We start from the raw sequence: 13,219 nt of genomic DNA on the forward strand, positions 1-13,219 counted from the left end.
TACATAGGGGCAGTATTATAATATTTATATTCTTGTACATAGGGGACAGTATTCAAGTAGTTATATTCTTGTACATAGGGGCAGTATTATCTATATATATAATTGCCTTATTCTGTCTGTCTGTCTGTCTATCTGTCTGTCTATCTGTCTGTCTGTCATGCTCCAAAATTGTGTCCTTACGGTGACACAAAGCTGATTGGCCGCTGGGCTCGCCATGGCCCCGCCCCCCCACACGGATTGGCCGCTCGCCCAGGCTGCGCCCCCACACGGATTGGCCAGCCGCTCGCCCAGGCTCCGCCCCCCCCACAGATTGGCCTCTCGCCCCGGCACCCTGCAGGCATTCCCGCCCCCCTCACGCAATGCACGCTAGCTCTGGCCCCGCCCCCTCCCTCCCCCCGCGCATTCCCCGAACTGACACGGCTGTCACGGAGGTGAGTACTGTACTCCCCCCCCACCCCCCGCGCATTCCCCGAACTGACACGGCTGTCACGGAGGTGAGTACTGTACTACCCCCACCCCCCACCCCCCCCGGTCCCCGCTCGCACGGGAGTGGTGGGGATACGTTGGTAACCATGCTCGCATGGTTACAAGCGCATCAAGGTCCTGCTGCTGCGGAAGATCCACACGCACACACATAACAGCACACACACAAACATACACACACATCAGATCACACTCACTCTCACACACACCTCGCACACACCTCACACACACCTCACATCGCATCCTCACACTCACAGCATCGGGCGATATAGCTTGCTTCTCGGCCTCGATACTGTGCTGTTGTGACCTTCCAGGACCTGACGGAGGATCACATGGCCTGAAGCATGTGGTATCTCCGGATGTTGTGACTGTGAGCGCGTATGTGCGATATCGTCAGTGTCTGTGTGTGTGAGTGTATGCGATCGGGTGTGTGTGAGTGGATGCGATCGGGTGTTTGTGAGTGGATGCGATCGGGTGTGTGTGAGTGGATGCGATCAGGTGTGTGTGAGTGGATGCGATCGGGTGTGTGTGAGTGGATGCGATCGGGTGTGTGTGAGTGGATGCGATCGGGTGTGTGAGTGTCGGCAGAGGAGCACGGCGTGCTGGAGGAGGCTGGGAGCAGAGAGGATGATCATGGGGAAGGCTGGGAGGGGGAGGCTGATGCTGGGGGAGACTGGGAGGGGAAGGCTGATGCTGAAGGAGGCTGGGAGGGGGAGGCTGGGAGGAGAGAGGCTGATCCTGGGGAAGGCAGGGAAGGGGAGGCTGATGCTGAGGGAGGCTGGAAGGAGAGAGGCTGATGCTGGGGGAGGCTGGAAGGAGAGAGGCTGAGGCTGGGAGGAGAGAGGCTGATGCTGGGGAAGGCTGATGCTGAGGGAGGCTGGGAGGGGAAAGCTGATGCTGGGGAAGGCTGGGAGGACGGAGGCTGGGAGGAGAGAGGCTGATCCTGGGGAAGGCTGGGAGAGGGAGGCTGATGCTGGGGGAGGCTGGAAGGAGAGAGGCTGATGCTGGGGGAGGCTGGAAGAAGAGAGGCTGATGCTGGGGGAGGCTGATGCTGGGGGAGGCTGGGAGGAGAGAGGCTGATGCTGGGGAAGGCTGGGAGGAGAGAGGCTGATGCTGGGGACAGAGAGGAGAGGCTGATGCTGGGAGGAGAGAGGCTGATGCTGGGATGAGAGAGGCTGATGCTGGGAGGAGAGAGGCTGATGCTGGGGGAGGCTGGGAGAGGGAGGCTGATGCTGGGGGAGGCTGGGACGAGGGAGGCTGATGCTGGTGGAGGCTGATGCTTGGGGAGGCTGATGCTGGGGGAGGCTGGAAGGAGAGAGGCTGATGCTGGTGGAGGCTGATGCTAAAGGAGACTGGGAGGGGAAGGCTGATGCTGAGGGAGGCTGGGAGGGGGAGGCTGGGAGGAAGGAGGCTGGGAGGAGAGAGGCTGATCCTGGGGAAGGCTGGGAACGGGAGGCTGATGCTGAGGGAGGCTGGAAGGAGAGAGGCTGATGCTGGGGGAGGCTGGAAGGAGAGAGGCTGATGCTGGTGGAGGCTGATGCTTGGGGAGGTTGATGCTGGGGGAGACTGGGAGCGGAAGGCTGATGCTGAGGGAGGCTGGGAGGGGGAGGCTGGGAGGAAGGAGGCTGGGAGGAGAGAGGCTGATCCTGGGGAAGGCTGGGAGAGGGAGGCTGATGCTGGAGGAGGCTGGAAGGAGAGAGGCTGATGCTGGCGGAGGCTGATGCTGGGGGAGGCTGGAAGGAGAGAGGCTGATGCTGGTGGAGGCTGATGCTTGGGGAGGCTGGGAGAGGGAGGCTGATGCTGAGGGAGGCTGGGAGGAGGGAGGCTGGGAGAGGTAGGCTGAGAGAAGAGAGGCTGATGCTGGGGGAAGCTGATGCTGGGGGAGGCTGGGAGAGGGAGGCTGATGCTGGGGGAGGGTGGGAGGAGGGAGGCTGGGAGGAGAGAGGCTGATGCTGGGGAAGGCTGGGAGGAGAGAGGCTGATGCTGAGGACAGAGAGGAGAGGCTGATGCTGGGAGGAGAGAGGCTGATGCTGGGAGGAGAGAGGCTGATGCTAGGATGAGAGAGGCTGATGCTGGGAGGAGAGAGGCTGATGCTGGGGGCAGAGAAGCTGATGCTGGGGGCAGAGAGGCTGATGCTGGTGCAGCATGGGGGATGGAGCACGATGGGGGGGTGCGCAGCATCGGGGATGGAGCATGATGGGGGGGTGCGCAGCATCGGGGATGGAGCACGATGGGGAGTTCGCAGCATGGGGGATGGAGCACGTTTGGGAGTGCGCAGCATGGCGGGTGGAGCACGTTTGGGAGTGCGCAGCATGGGAGATGGAGCACGATGGGGGGTGCGCAGCATAGGGGATGGAGCACGATGGGGAGTGCGCTGCATGGGGGATGGAGCACGATGGGGAGTGCGGAGTATGGCGGATGGAGCACGTTTGGGAGTGCGCAGCATGGTGGATGGAGCACGTTTGGGAGTGCGCAGCATGGCGGATGGAGCACGTTTGGGAGTGCGCAGCGTAGGAGATGGAGCACGATGGGGGGGTGCGCAGCATAGGGGATGGAGCACGATGGGGAGTGCGCTGCATGGGGGATGGAGCACGATGGGGAGTGCGCTTCATGGGGGATGGAGCACGTTTGGGAGTGCGCACCTCCCCCCAACACACACACACACACACGCGCGCGCGCACTGCACAACACACCACACACACACACACTGGGAACCACAAACAACTGCCCTACACAGACACCCACACACACAGACAACGCTGCACACACACAACACCCAACACACAAACACCGCGGCACACACAAATATACGCACATACCGCACAACACACACATTGCACAAAACATACCTCCCCCCAAAACACACCACACACACACAAACCGCGCAACACACACACAACGCTACAGACACACAGCGCTCCACAAACAACGCAACACACGCAACACACATACAACACCGCTCTCACCCCCCGTCACACCCAGACAACACCCAGAACATGTACAGCCCCTACACAAACACTTGGTAACTACACACAACAAGATATATATATATATATATATATATATATATAACAAAAATCATACATGAACTACACAATACGTAAATTCTAGAATACCCGATGCGTAGAATCGGGCCACCTTCTAGTCTATATATATAATTGCCTTATTCTGTCTGTCTGTCATGCTCCAAAATTGTGTCCTTACGGTGACACAAAGCTGATTGGCCGCTGGGCTCGCCATGGCCCCGCCCCCCCCACACGGATTGGCCTCTCGCCCCGGCTCTCTGCAGGCCCCGCCCCCCTCACGCAATGCACGTTCGCTCTGGCCCAACTGACACGGAGCTCCGACTCCCAGGTGAGTACACACACACACATCAGATCACACTCACTCTCACACACACATCACACATCACATCCACACACTCACAACATCCTGGGATATCGCTTGCTTCTACACCGGCTCCGTCATGATCCCAGCAGCGCCAGACATAACCTTGCGATGCTGGGATCTTTACGGAGCCCGTGAACGCTGGTAACCATTATACACATCGGGTAACTAAGGTCCCTTGGTTACCCGATGTGTATCATAGTTACCAGTGTACACCGGCTCCGTCAGGATCCCAGCAGCGCCAGACATAACCTTGCGATGCTGGGATCGTGACGGAGGCCGTGAACGCTGGTAACCATTATACACATCGGGTAACTAAGCTCCCTTGGTTACCCGATGTGTATCATAGTTACCAGTGTACACCGGCTCCGTCACGATCCCAGCAACGCCAGACATAACCTTGCGATGCTGGGATCGTGACGGAGCCGGTGAACGCTGGTAACCATTATACACATCGGGTAACTAAGGTCCCTTAGTTACCCGATGTGTATCATAGTTACCAGCGTACACCGGCTCCCGGTACACATGTGCAGGGAGCCGGCATTATACTCCTCTCCCCCCAGGACTACTCCTCCTATTACAGTCCTTCTATTATACTCCTCTCTGAGTATAATAGGAGAACTATTATAGCATGGGGGATGTAGCACGATGGGGGGTGCGCAGCATGGGGGATGTAGCACGATGGGGTGCGCAGCATGGGGGATGTAGCACGATAGGGAGTGCGCAGCATGGGGGATGTAGCACGATGGGGAGTGCGCAGCATGGGGGATGTAGCACGATGGGGAGTGCGCAGCATGGGGGATGTAGCACGATGGTGGGTGCGCAGCATGGGGGATGTAGCACGATGGGGAGTGCGCAGCATGGGGGATGTAGTACGATGGGGGATGTAGCACGATGGGGGATGTAGCACGATGGGGGGTGCGCAGCATGGGGGATGTAGCACGATGGGAAGTGCGCAGCATGGGGGATGTAGCACGATGGGGAGTGCGCAGCATGGGGGATGTAGCACGATGGGGAGTGCGCAGCATGGCGGATGGAGCACGATGGGGGGTGCGCAGCATGGGGGATGGAGCACGATGGGGGGTGCGCAGCATGGGGGATGGAGCATGATGGGGAGTGCGCAGCATGGAGGATGGAGCATGATGGGGAATGCGCAGCATAGGGGATGGGGCACGATGGGGGGTGCGCAGCATGGGGGATGGAGCACGATGGGAGGTGCACACCTCCCCCCAACACACACACACACACACACACACAGGGAACCACAAACACCGCCATACACAGACTCCCACACACACAGACAATGCTGCACACACACAACACCCAACACACAAACACCGCGGCATACATAAATATACGCACATACCGCACAACACACACATTGCACAAAACATACCTCCCTCCAAAACACACCACACCCACACAAACCGCGCAACACACACACACAACGCGACAGACACACAGCGCTCCACAAACAACGCAACACACATACAACACCGCTCTCACCCCCCGCCACACCCAGACAACACCCAGAACTTGTACAGCGCCCTACACAAACACTTGGTAACTACACACAACAACATCTATATATATATATATATATATACATATATATATATATATATATATATATATATATATATATATATATATATATATAACAAAAATCATACATGAACTACACAATACGTAAATTCTAGAATACCCGATGCGTAGAATCGGGCCACCTTCTAGTAATAGATATATTCTTGTACATAGGGGCAGTATTCTAGTAGTTATATTTTTGTACATAGGGGCAGTATTATGATAGATATAGTCTTGTACATAGGGGCAGTATATTACAAATATACATATATATATATATATATATATAGGGAGCAGTATTATTTTAATTATTGTCTTGTGCACTTATGCAGTAAAACAGAAGTATTTTGACTGTCCGTATGACGGTAGCCATAATGTCACCATTAATAGTGCCAGTGCCCCCCCCCCCCCCTGAAACCTCGCTCACTGAGTAAATAATGGAGCTTGCTGAGTAAATAATGAAGCTCGCTGAGTAAATAATGGAGCCTCACTAAGTAAATAATGGAGCCTCGCTGAGTAAATAATGGAGCCTCATTAAGTAAATAATGGAGCCTCGCTAAGTAAATAATGGAGCCTCACTAAGTAAATAATGGAGCCTCGCTAAGTAAATAATGGAGCCTCACTAAGTAAATAATGGAGCCTCGCTGAGTAAATAATGGAGCCTCACTAAGTAAATAATGGAGCCTCGTTAAGTAAATAATGGAGCCTTGCTAAGTAAATAATGGAGCCTCGCTCACTGACTAAATAAAGGGGCCACACCCACTTGCTATGTCATCATCATATTATGAGATCACAGTACTCAGAGACTATAAAAAGCCATGCGGCTATCATTTATCCTCATACTCCTGGACCGGACCGCTGAACAACAAAGCTCCACCTGTCACCATGCCATCTAGAACGCAGAATGAAAGCAGTGGAAGTCAGCGGCGACGCAGAGCCAGGAGGACCCCCATAAAGCGCCACCCCGGCCGTAGGACAGGTAAATATCTATGTACACACTTGCCTGTGGACAGAATGTGTAGTAATGATGGCTTCTTCGTGTCTCAGTTCACAGGCGCAGAAGGCACCATCACAGACGGTGAAGAGGTCTCCACACAGCGACGCCGCGTCCCAAGACTTCAGCAAACCCTGGGTGAATCCAAAAGACTTCTGAAGACTCCACCAAAACCATAGTGAATCCAATATATCGCTTGAAGGCTTTACCAAACCCGTGCTGAGTCCAAAAGATGCTGGATGCCGCTGGAGATATCTGTTAATAAACCTAAGGCGCAAAAACTCTTCTGTTCTGGTTGTTTTTTTTTAAGTAAAGCGCCTTAATCTTTTTGTGCTTTATCTAAGCTGGGGTCTTAAAGGGGGCCAGGGGTCTTCTTGTAGACATGTGGGATCTTAAAGGGGGGGCCGGGGTTCTTCTTGCAGGCATGTGGGATCTTAAAGGGGGTCGGTGTTCTTCTTGCAGGCATGTGGGATCTTAAAGGGGGGCCGGGGTTCTTCTTGCAGGCATGTGTTCCTGCATAGAGACCACAGATCAGAGGATATGGCTGGCATCAGGCTCCTATCGGTCCAGGGTCTATAATCAGCTCATATCTGTAAATACAAAGTGACAAATATTAAAACCCCATTGTTGAACTTTTTATAAAAAAAAAAAAAAATCTCCACAAAGTTGGATGGAAATAAATGATTAGTGATGGGTGGGACCACAAACACCCAGAATCAGTGCATCCAACAGGGTTTGGAAAAAAAACAAAAAAAAAAAACAACAAATAATTAAAGAAGTAAGAATTATAATAAAAACATCACATTCAAAAATAAGGGAATCCAACCAGGTTTAAAAAAAAAAACAACCCAAGAAACAAAATACAATTGAAGAAAATAAACAGAAAATAAAACAAAAACCTCACGTGCACAAATATCCTGGATCAGTGAATGCAACCCGGGTTTAAAGAAAAGAAAACAAATCCAAAAATAACAACAAAGAAAAGAAGCAGAAAATTAAAAAATAATAAAATAAAAACATCACCTGGGATCAGTGAATGCAACTGGGTTTAAAAAAAACAAACAAAAAAAAACCACAATCGAAAAAAATAAAATAAAAAAAAAATAAAAACCTCACTCACATGCACAAATATCCGGGATGAGTGGATCCAACTGGGTTTAAAAAAAAAACAAAAAACAAATAGAAAATTAAAAATAAAAAAAACAGGCCATTACATGCACAAATTTCCAAGATCAGTGGATCCAACCGGGTTTAAAGAAAAAAAAAACCTTATAAACAAAATACAATCACAGAAAATATACAGAAAATTTAAAAAATAATAAAATCATCACATGCAAAAATACCTGGGATCAGTGAATGCAACTGGGTTTAAAAAAAACAAACAAAAAAACCCCCAGAAAATTAACAAAATCAAAAAATAAAAACCTCACAGTATATCCGGGATGATTGGATTCAACTGGGTTTAAAAAAAATGACGGATTGTGCCAAAAGTACCTGCTTTGCTTCTGCTGGCCGACGATGCGTTGCGTCCGCCGGGAGGAAGGAACGCAGCATGTAACGTTTTTTGAGCGGCGGAATCCTCTATTTTTCATTGCACATGCTCATCTTTTTTTTTTTTTTTTTAATCACAGAAACTTTATTTTGTCTCTCGGTGGTCGAATGTTCAGCTGAGAGCCCGGCCACTGGCATGTGAGAGCGCTCAGCTGAGCGCCCGGCCGCCGGCATGTGAGAGCGCTCAGCTGAGCGCCCGGCCGCCGGCATGTGAGAGCTCTCAGCTGAGCGCCTGGCCGCCGGCATGTGAGAGCTCTCAGCTGAGCGCCCGACCACTGGAATGTGAGAGCGATCAGCTGAGCGCCCGGCCGCCGGCATGAGAGCTCTCAGCTGAGCGCCCGGCCGCCGGCATGTGAGAGCTCTCAGCTGTGCGACCGGCCACTGGAATGTGAGAGCGATCAGCTGAGCACCCGGCCGCCGACATGTGAGAGCTCTCAGCTGAGCGCCCGGCCGCCGGCATGTGAGAACTCTCAGCTGAGCGCCCGGCCACTGGAATGTGAGAGCGATCAGCTGAGCGCCCGGCCACCGGCATGTGAGAGCTCTCAGCTGAGCGCCCAGCCGCCGGCATGTGAGAACTCTCAGCTGAGCGCCCGGCCACTGGAATGTGAGAGCGATCAGCTGAGCGCCTGGCCACTGGCATGTGAGAACTCTCAGCTGAGCGCCCGGCCACTGGAATGTGAGAGCGATCAGCTGAGCGCCCGGCCGCCGGCATGTGAGAGCTCTCAGCTGTGCGCCCGGCTGCCGGCATGTGAGAGCTCTCAGCTGATCGCCCAGCCGCTGGCATGTGAGAGCGATCAGTTGAGCGCCCGGCCGCTGGCATGTGAGAGCGATCAGCTGAGCGCCCGGCCGCCGGGTGATCAGCTTATCGTTCACAATAGTCTGCTGCCGGTAAAACTGTAAAAAAAAATAAAAAATAAATAAATAAAAAAAATAAGCTTTCCGTTGTTTTGTACTATCCGGATGCCGTTCAACGCAAGTGTGAAACTAGCCTTAGAGATTTTGACTAGGGGTGTCCAAACTTTTACATGCCACTGTATATTCTTATACATAGGGGCAGTATTATAGCAGTTATATGCTTTACATAGGGGCAGTATTATAGTATTTATATTCTTGTACATAGGGGGCAGTATTCTAGTAGTTATATTCTTGTACACAGCGGCAGTATTATAGTAGTTATATTCTTGTGCATAGGGGCAGTAATATAGTAGTTATATTCTTGTACATAGGGGCAGTAATATAGTATTTATATTCTTGTACATAGGGGCAGTATTATAGTATTTATATTCTTGTACATAGGGGGCAGTATTCTAGTAGTTATATTCTTGTACATAGGCGCAGTATTATAATATATTCTTGTACATAGGGGCAGTATATTTGTATATGGGGAGCAGTATTATTTTAATTATTGTCTTGTGCACTTATGCAGTAAAACAGAAGTATTTTGACTGTCCGTATGATGGTAGCCATAATGTCACCATTAATAGTGCCAGTGCCCCCTCCCTGAAACCTCTCTTGCTGAGTAAATAATGGAGCCTCACTAAGTAAAAAATGGAGCCTCGCTGAGTAAATAATGGAACCTCGCTGAGTAAATAATGGAACCTCGCTGAGTAAATAATGGAGCCTCACTAAGTAAATAATGGAGCCTCACTGAGGAAATAATGGAGCTCGCTGAGTAAATAATGGAGCCTCACTAAGTAAATAATGGAGCCTCACTGAGGAAATAATGGAGCTCGCTGAGTAAATAATGGAGCTTGCTGAGTAAATAATGGAACCTCACTGAGTAAATAATGGAACCTCGCTGAGTAAATAATGGAACCTCACTGAGTAAATAATGGAGCCTCGCTGAGTAAATAATGGAGCCTCACTAAGTAAATAATGGAGCCTCACTAAGTAAATAATGGAGCCTCACTAAGTAAATAATGGAGCATCACTAAGTAAATAATGGAACCTCGCTCGCTGACTAAATAAAGGGGCCACACCAACTTGCTATGTCATCATATTATGAGGTCACAGTAGTCAGAGACTATAAAAAGCCATGCGGCTATCATTTATCCTCATACTCCTGGACCGGACCGCTGAAGAACAAAGCTCCACCTGTCACCATGCCATCTAGAATGCAGAATGAAAGCAGTGGAAGTCAGCGGCGACGCAGAGCCAGGAGGACCCCCATAAAGCGCTACCCCGGCCGTAGGACAGGTAAATATATATGTACACACTTGCCTGTGGACAGAATGTGTAGTAATGATGGCTTCTTCTTGTCTCAGTTCACAGGCGCAGAAGGCACCATCACAGACGGTGAAGAGGTCTCCACACAGCGACGCCGCGTCTCAAGACTTCAGCAAACCCTGGGTGAATCCAAAAGACTTCTGAAGACTCCACCAAAACCATAGTGAATCCAAAATATCGCTTGAAGGCTTTACCAAACCCGTGCTGAGTCCAAAATACTTACTGAAGGCTTCACCAAACCCGTGCTGAGTCCAAAAGACGCTGGATGCTGGAGATATCTGTTAATAAAACTAAGGCGCAAAAACTCTTCTGTTCTGGTTGTTTTTTTTAGTAAAGCGCCTCAATCTTTTTGTGCTTTATCTAAGCTGGGGTCTTAAAGGGGGCCAGGGGGTCTTCTTGTAGACATGTGGGATCTTAAAGGGGGGCCGGGGTTCTTCTTGCAGGCATGTGGGATCTTAAAGGGGGTCGGTGTTCTTCTTGCAGGCATGTAGGATCTTAAAGGGGGGCCGGGGTTCTTCTTGCAGGCATGTGGGATCTTAAAGGGGGGCCGGGGTTCTTCTTGCAGGCATGTGGGATCTTAAAGGGGGGCCGGGGTTCTTCTTGCAGGCATGTGTTCCTGCATAGAGACCACACATCAGAGGATATGGCTGGCATCAGGCTCCTATCGGTCCAGGGTCTATAATCAGCTCATATCTGTAAATACAAAAAAACAAATAATTAAAGATGTAAGAATTATAATAAAAACATCACATTCAAAAATAAGGGAATCCAACCAGGTTTAAAAAAAAAAAAAAACAACCCAAGAAACAAAATACAATTAAAGAGAATAAACAGAAAATAAAACAAAAACCCCACATGCACAAATATCCTGGATCATTGAATGCAACCTGGGTTTAAAGAAAAGAAAACAAACCTAAAAAAGCAAAATACAAACAGAGAAAATAAACAGAAAATTAAAAAATAAAATAAAACATCACCTGGGATCAGTGAATTCAACTGGGTTTAAAAAAAAACAAACAAAAAAAAACCACAATCGAAAAAAATAAACAAAATTAAAAAAAATAAAAACCTCACTCACATGCACAAATATCCAGGATGAGTGGATCCAACTGGGTTTAAAAAAAAAACAAATAGAAAATTAAAAATAAAAAAACAGACCATGAGGCCCGTTTCACACATCAGTGAAAAACACTGAAGTTTTTCACTGGCGTGTAAAACACGCACATGTCCCTGCGTGTGCCGTGATTCACGGCACACGTGGGTTGTCTAAGTGCAATCCGGGCTCCGTTCTCCGTGGCCCGTGATTGCACTTAGAAAACTACTTACCTTTGCGCGCTCCCGCTGTCCATGGTGCTGATCGCTCCCGCGGTGCAGCATCCGGCCGGCGCTGACCCCTGCAGCAGCTGCTTCTGGGTCGGCTGTGTCGCGCATAATGAATATGCGCGACAATAATGAGCCGGCTCAGAAGCAGCCGGCAGAACGGGCTGCAGAGGACATCGCTGGACGCCGGGTGAGTTAAAATGTTTTTTATTTTAAAAGCACGTTTTTTTCTGGCACGTATTTCACGGACCACACCACTGCGTGGTCCGTGGAACATCAGTGATGCCAGAAAAAAATGGACATGTCTCCGTGCGGCAAACACGCACACGTGGGTACGCCGCACGGAGACACGTGCAGTGAAAAATCACTGACGTGTGAGCAGACCCATTCATTATAATGGGTCTGCGTATGTCAGTGATTCTGGTACATTTAAAAAAAGCACAAACATACCAGAATCACTGACATGTGAAAGGGGCCTTACATGCACAAATATCCAAGATCAGTGGATCCAACCGGGTTTAAAGAAAAAAACAAACAAAAAAAAAACCTTATAAACAAAATAAAATCACAGAAAATAAACAGAAAATTTAAAAAATAATAAAATCATCACATGCAAAAATACCTGGGATCAGTGAATGCAACTGGGTTTAAAAAAAAAACAAACAAAAAAACCCCAGAAAATTAACAAAATTAAAAAATAAAAACCTCACAGTATATCCGGGATGATTGGATTCAACTGGGTTTAAGAAAAAAGAAAAAAACAACCCCCCCCCAAAAAAAAAACAGAATTAAAAATAAAAAAACAGAGACCTCACATGCACAAACATCCAAGATCAGTGAATGCAACCGGGTTTAAAAAAAAAAGAAATACAATCAAAGAAAATAGAAAATTATAATAAAATAAATAAAAACATCACATGCAAAAATACCCGAGATCAGTGAATCCAACCAGATTTAAAAAAAAAAAAAACAAGAAAAACAAAACCCCAAAAAACAAATAAAATGCAAAAAAAATAAATCGAAAATGAAACAAAAATCTCACATGCACAAATATCCGGGAACAGTGAATTCAACTGGATTTAAAAAAAAAAAAACAAAAACAAAACTTAATACAATCAAAGAAAATAAAATGAAAACCCCACATGTTTTTTTCTACTTCATACTGTCAAGTTCAGAATGACGATGATGATGATGAGACTCAAAGGATCTCTCGATATCCGGCTGCTGCTTCTAATTAAAAATGTCATGTGTGCACACGAGAATAAATAACTGCACAGCAAGTCAGTTATATCTATCTCCATGACTGGCTCTTAACCAAGTGGTTCTTTATTGTTTGAAAGAAACTCTAGACCAAACAGTAAGGGGGTGTGAACAAAAGTTTTAGTCCAATCAAGTATCGTAAGTCAGGGCTTCATGACGTAGAGAGATCTGCATATTCTCCGTTGATTGGTCAGTCTAGGCTCCAGGAATTTCTCTTTGTCCATCTGTGTTGGGTGGAGAACAGGAAATAGCAGCCATCTTCAAGCTATACATATATATATATATCCTAGTATATACTGAGTTTAAGGAAAATACACTGAATATGCAATATACATATATACATGTTAGTAAGAAACAAAAGCATTCACAAATATGTGTGTTAGTTCACATCTACTGAACTATATAACTGAGTCT

The 13,219-nt window shown here is 48.6% G+C and overlaps 2 long non-coding RNA genes across 2 annotated transcripts; both read left to right on the plus strand.

The window, feature by feature from the left end:
- Window positions 1–6,240: 6,240 nt before the first annotated feature.
- On the plus strand, window positions 6,241–6,730 carry LOC142290165 (uncharacterized). Its single transcript, XR_012750229.1, has 2 exons — window positions 6,241–6,433; window positions 6,502–6,730. It is a non-coding gene; the product is annotated as an uncharacterized LOC142290165 (long non-coding RNA).
- A 3,276-nt stretch (window positions 6,731–10,006) lies between these two features.
- Window positions 10,007–10,530, plus strand: LOC142290172 (uncharacterized). The gene is made up of 2 exons (XR_012750232.1): window positions 10,007–10,195; window positions 10,264–10,530. It is a non-coding gene; the product is annotated as an uncharacterized LOC142290172 (long non-coding RNA).
- The last annotated feature ends 2,689 nt before the right edge of the window (window positions 10,531–13,219 follow it).

Source organism: Anomaloglossus baeobatrachus, chromosome 1, assembly GCF_048569485.1.
Source record: "Anomaloglossus baeobatrachus isolate aAnoBae1 chromosome 1, aAnoBae1.hap1, whole genome shotgun sequence".
Classification (NCBI taxonomy): domain Eukaryota; kingdom Metazoa; phylum Chordata; class Amphibia; order Anura; family Aromobatidae; genus Anomaloglossus; species Anomaloglossus baeobatrachus.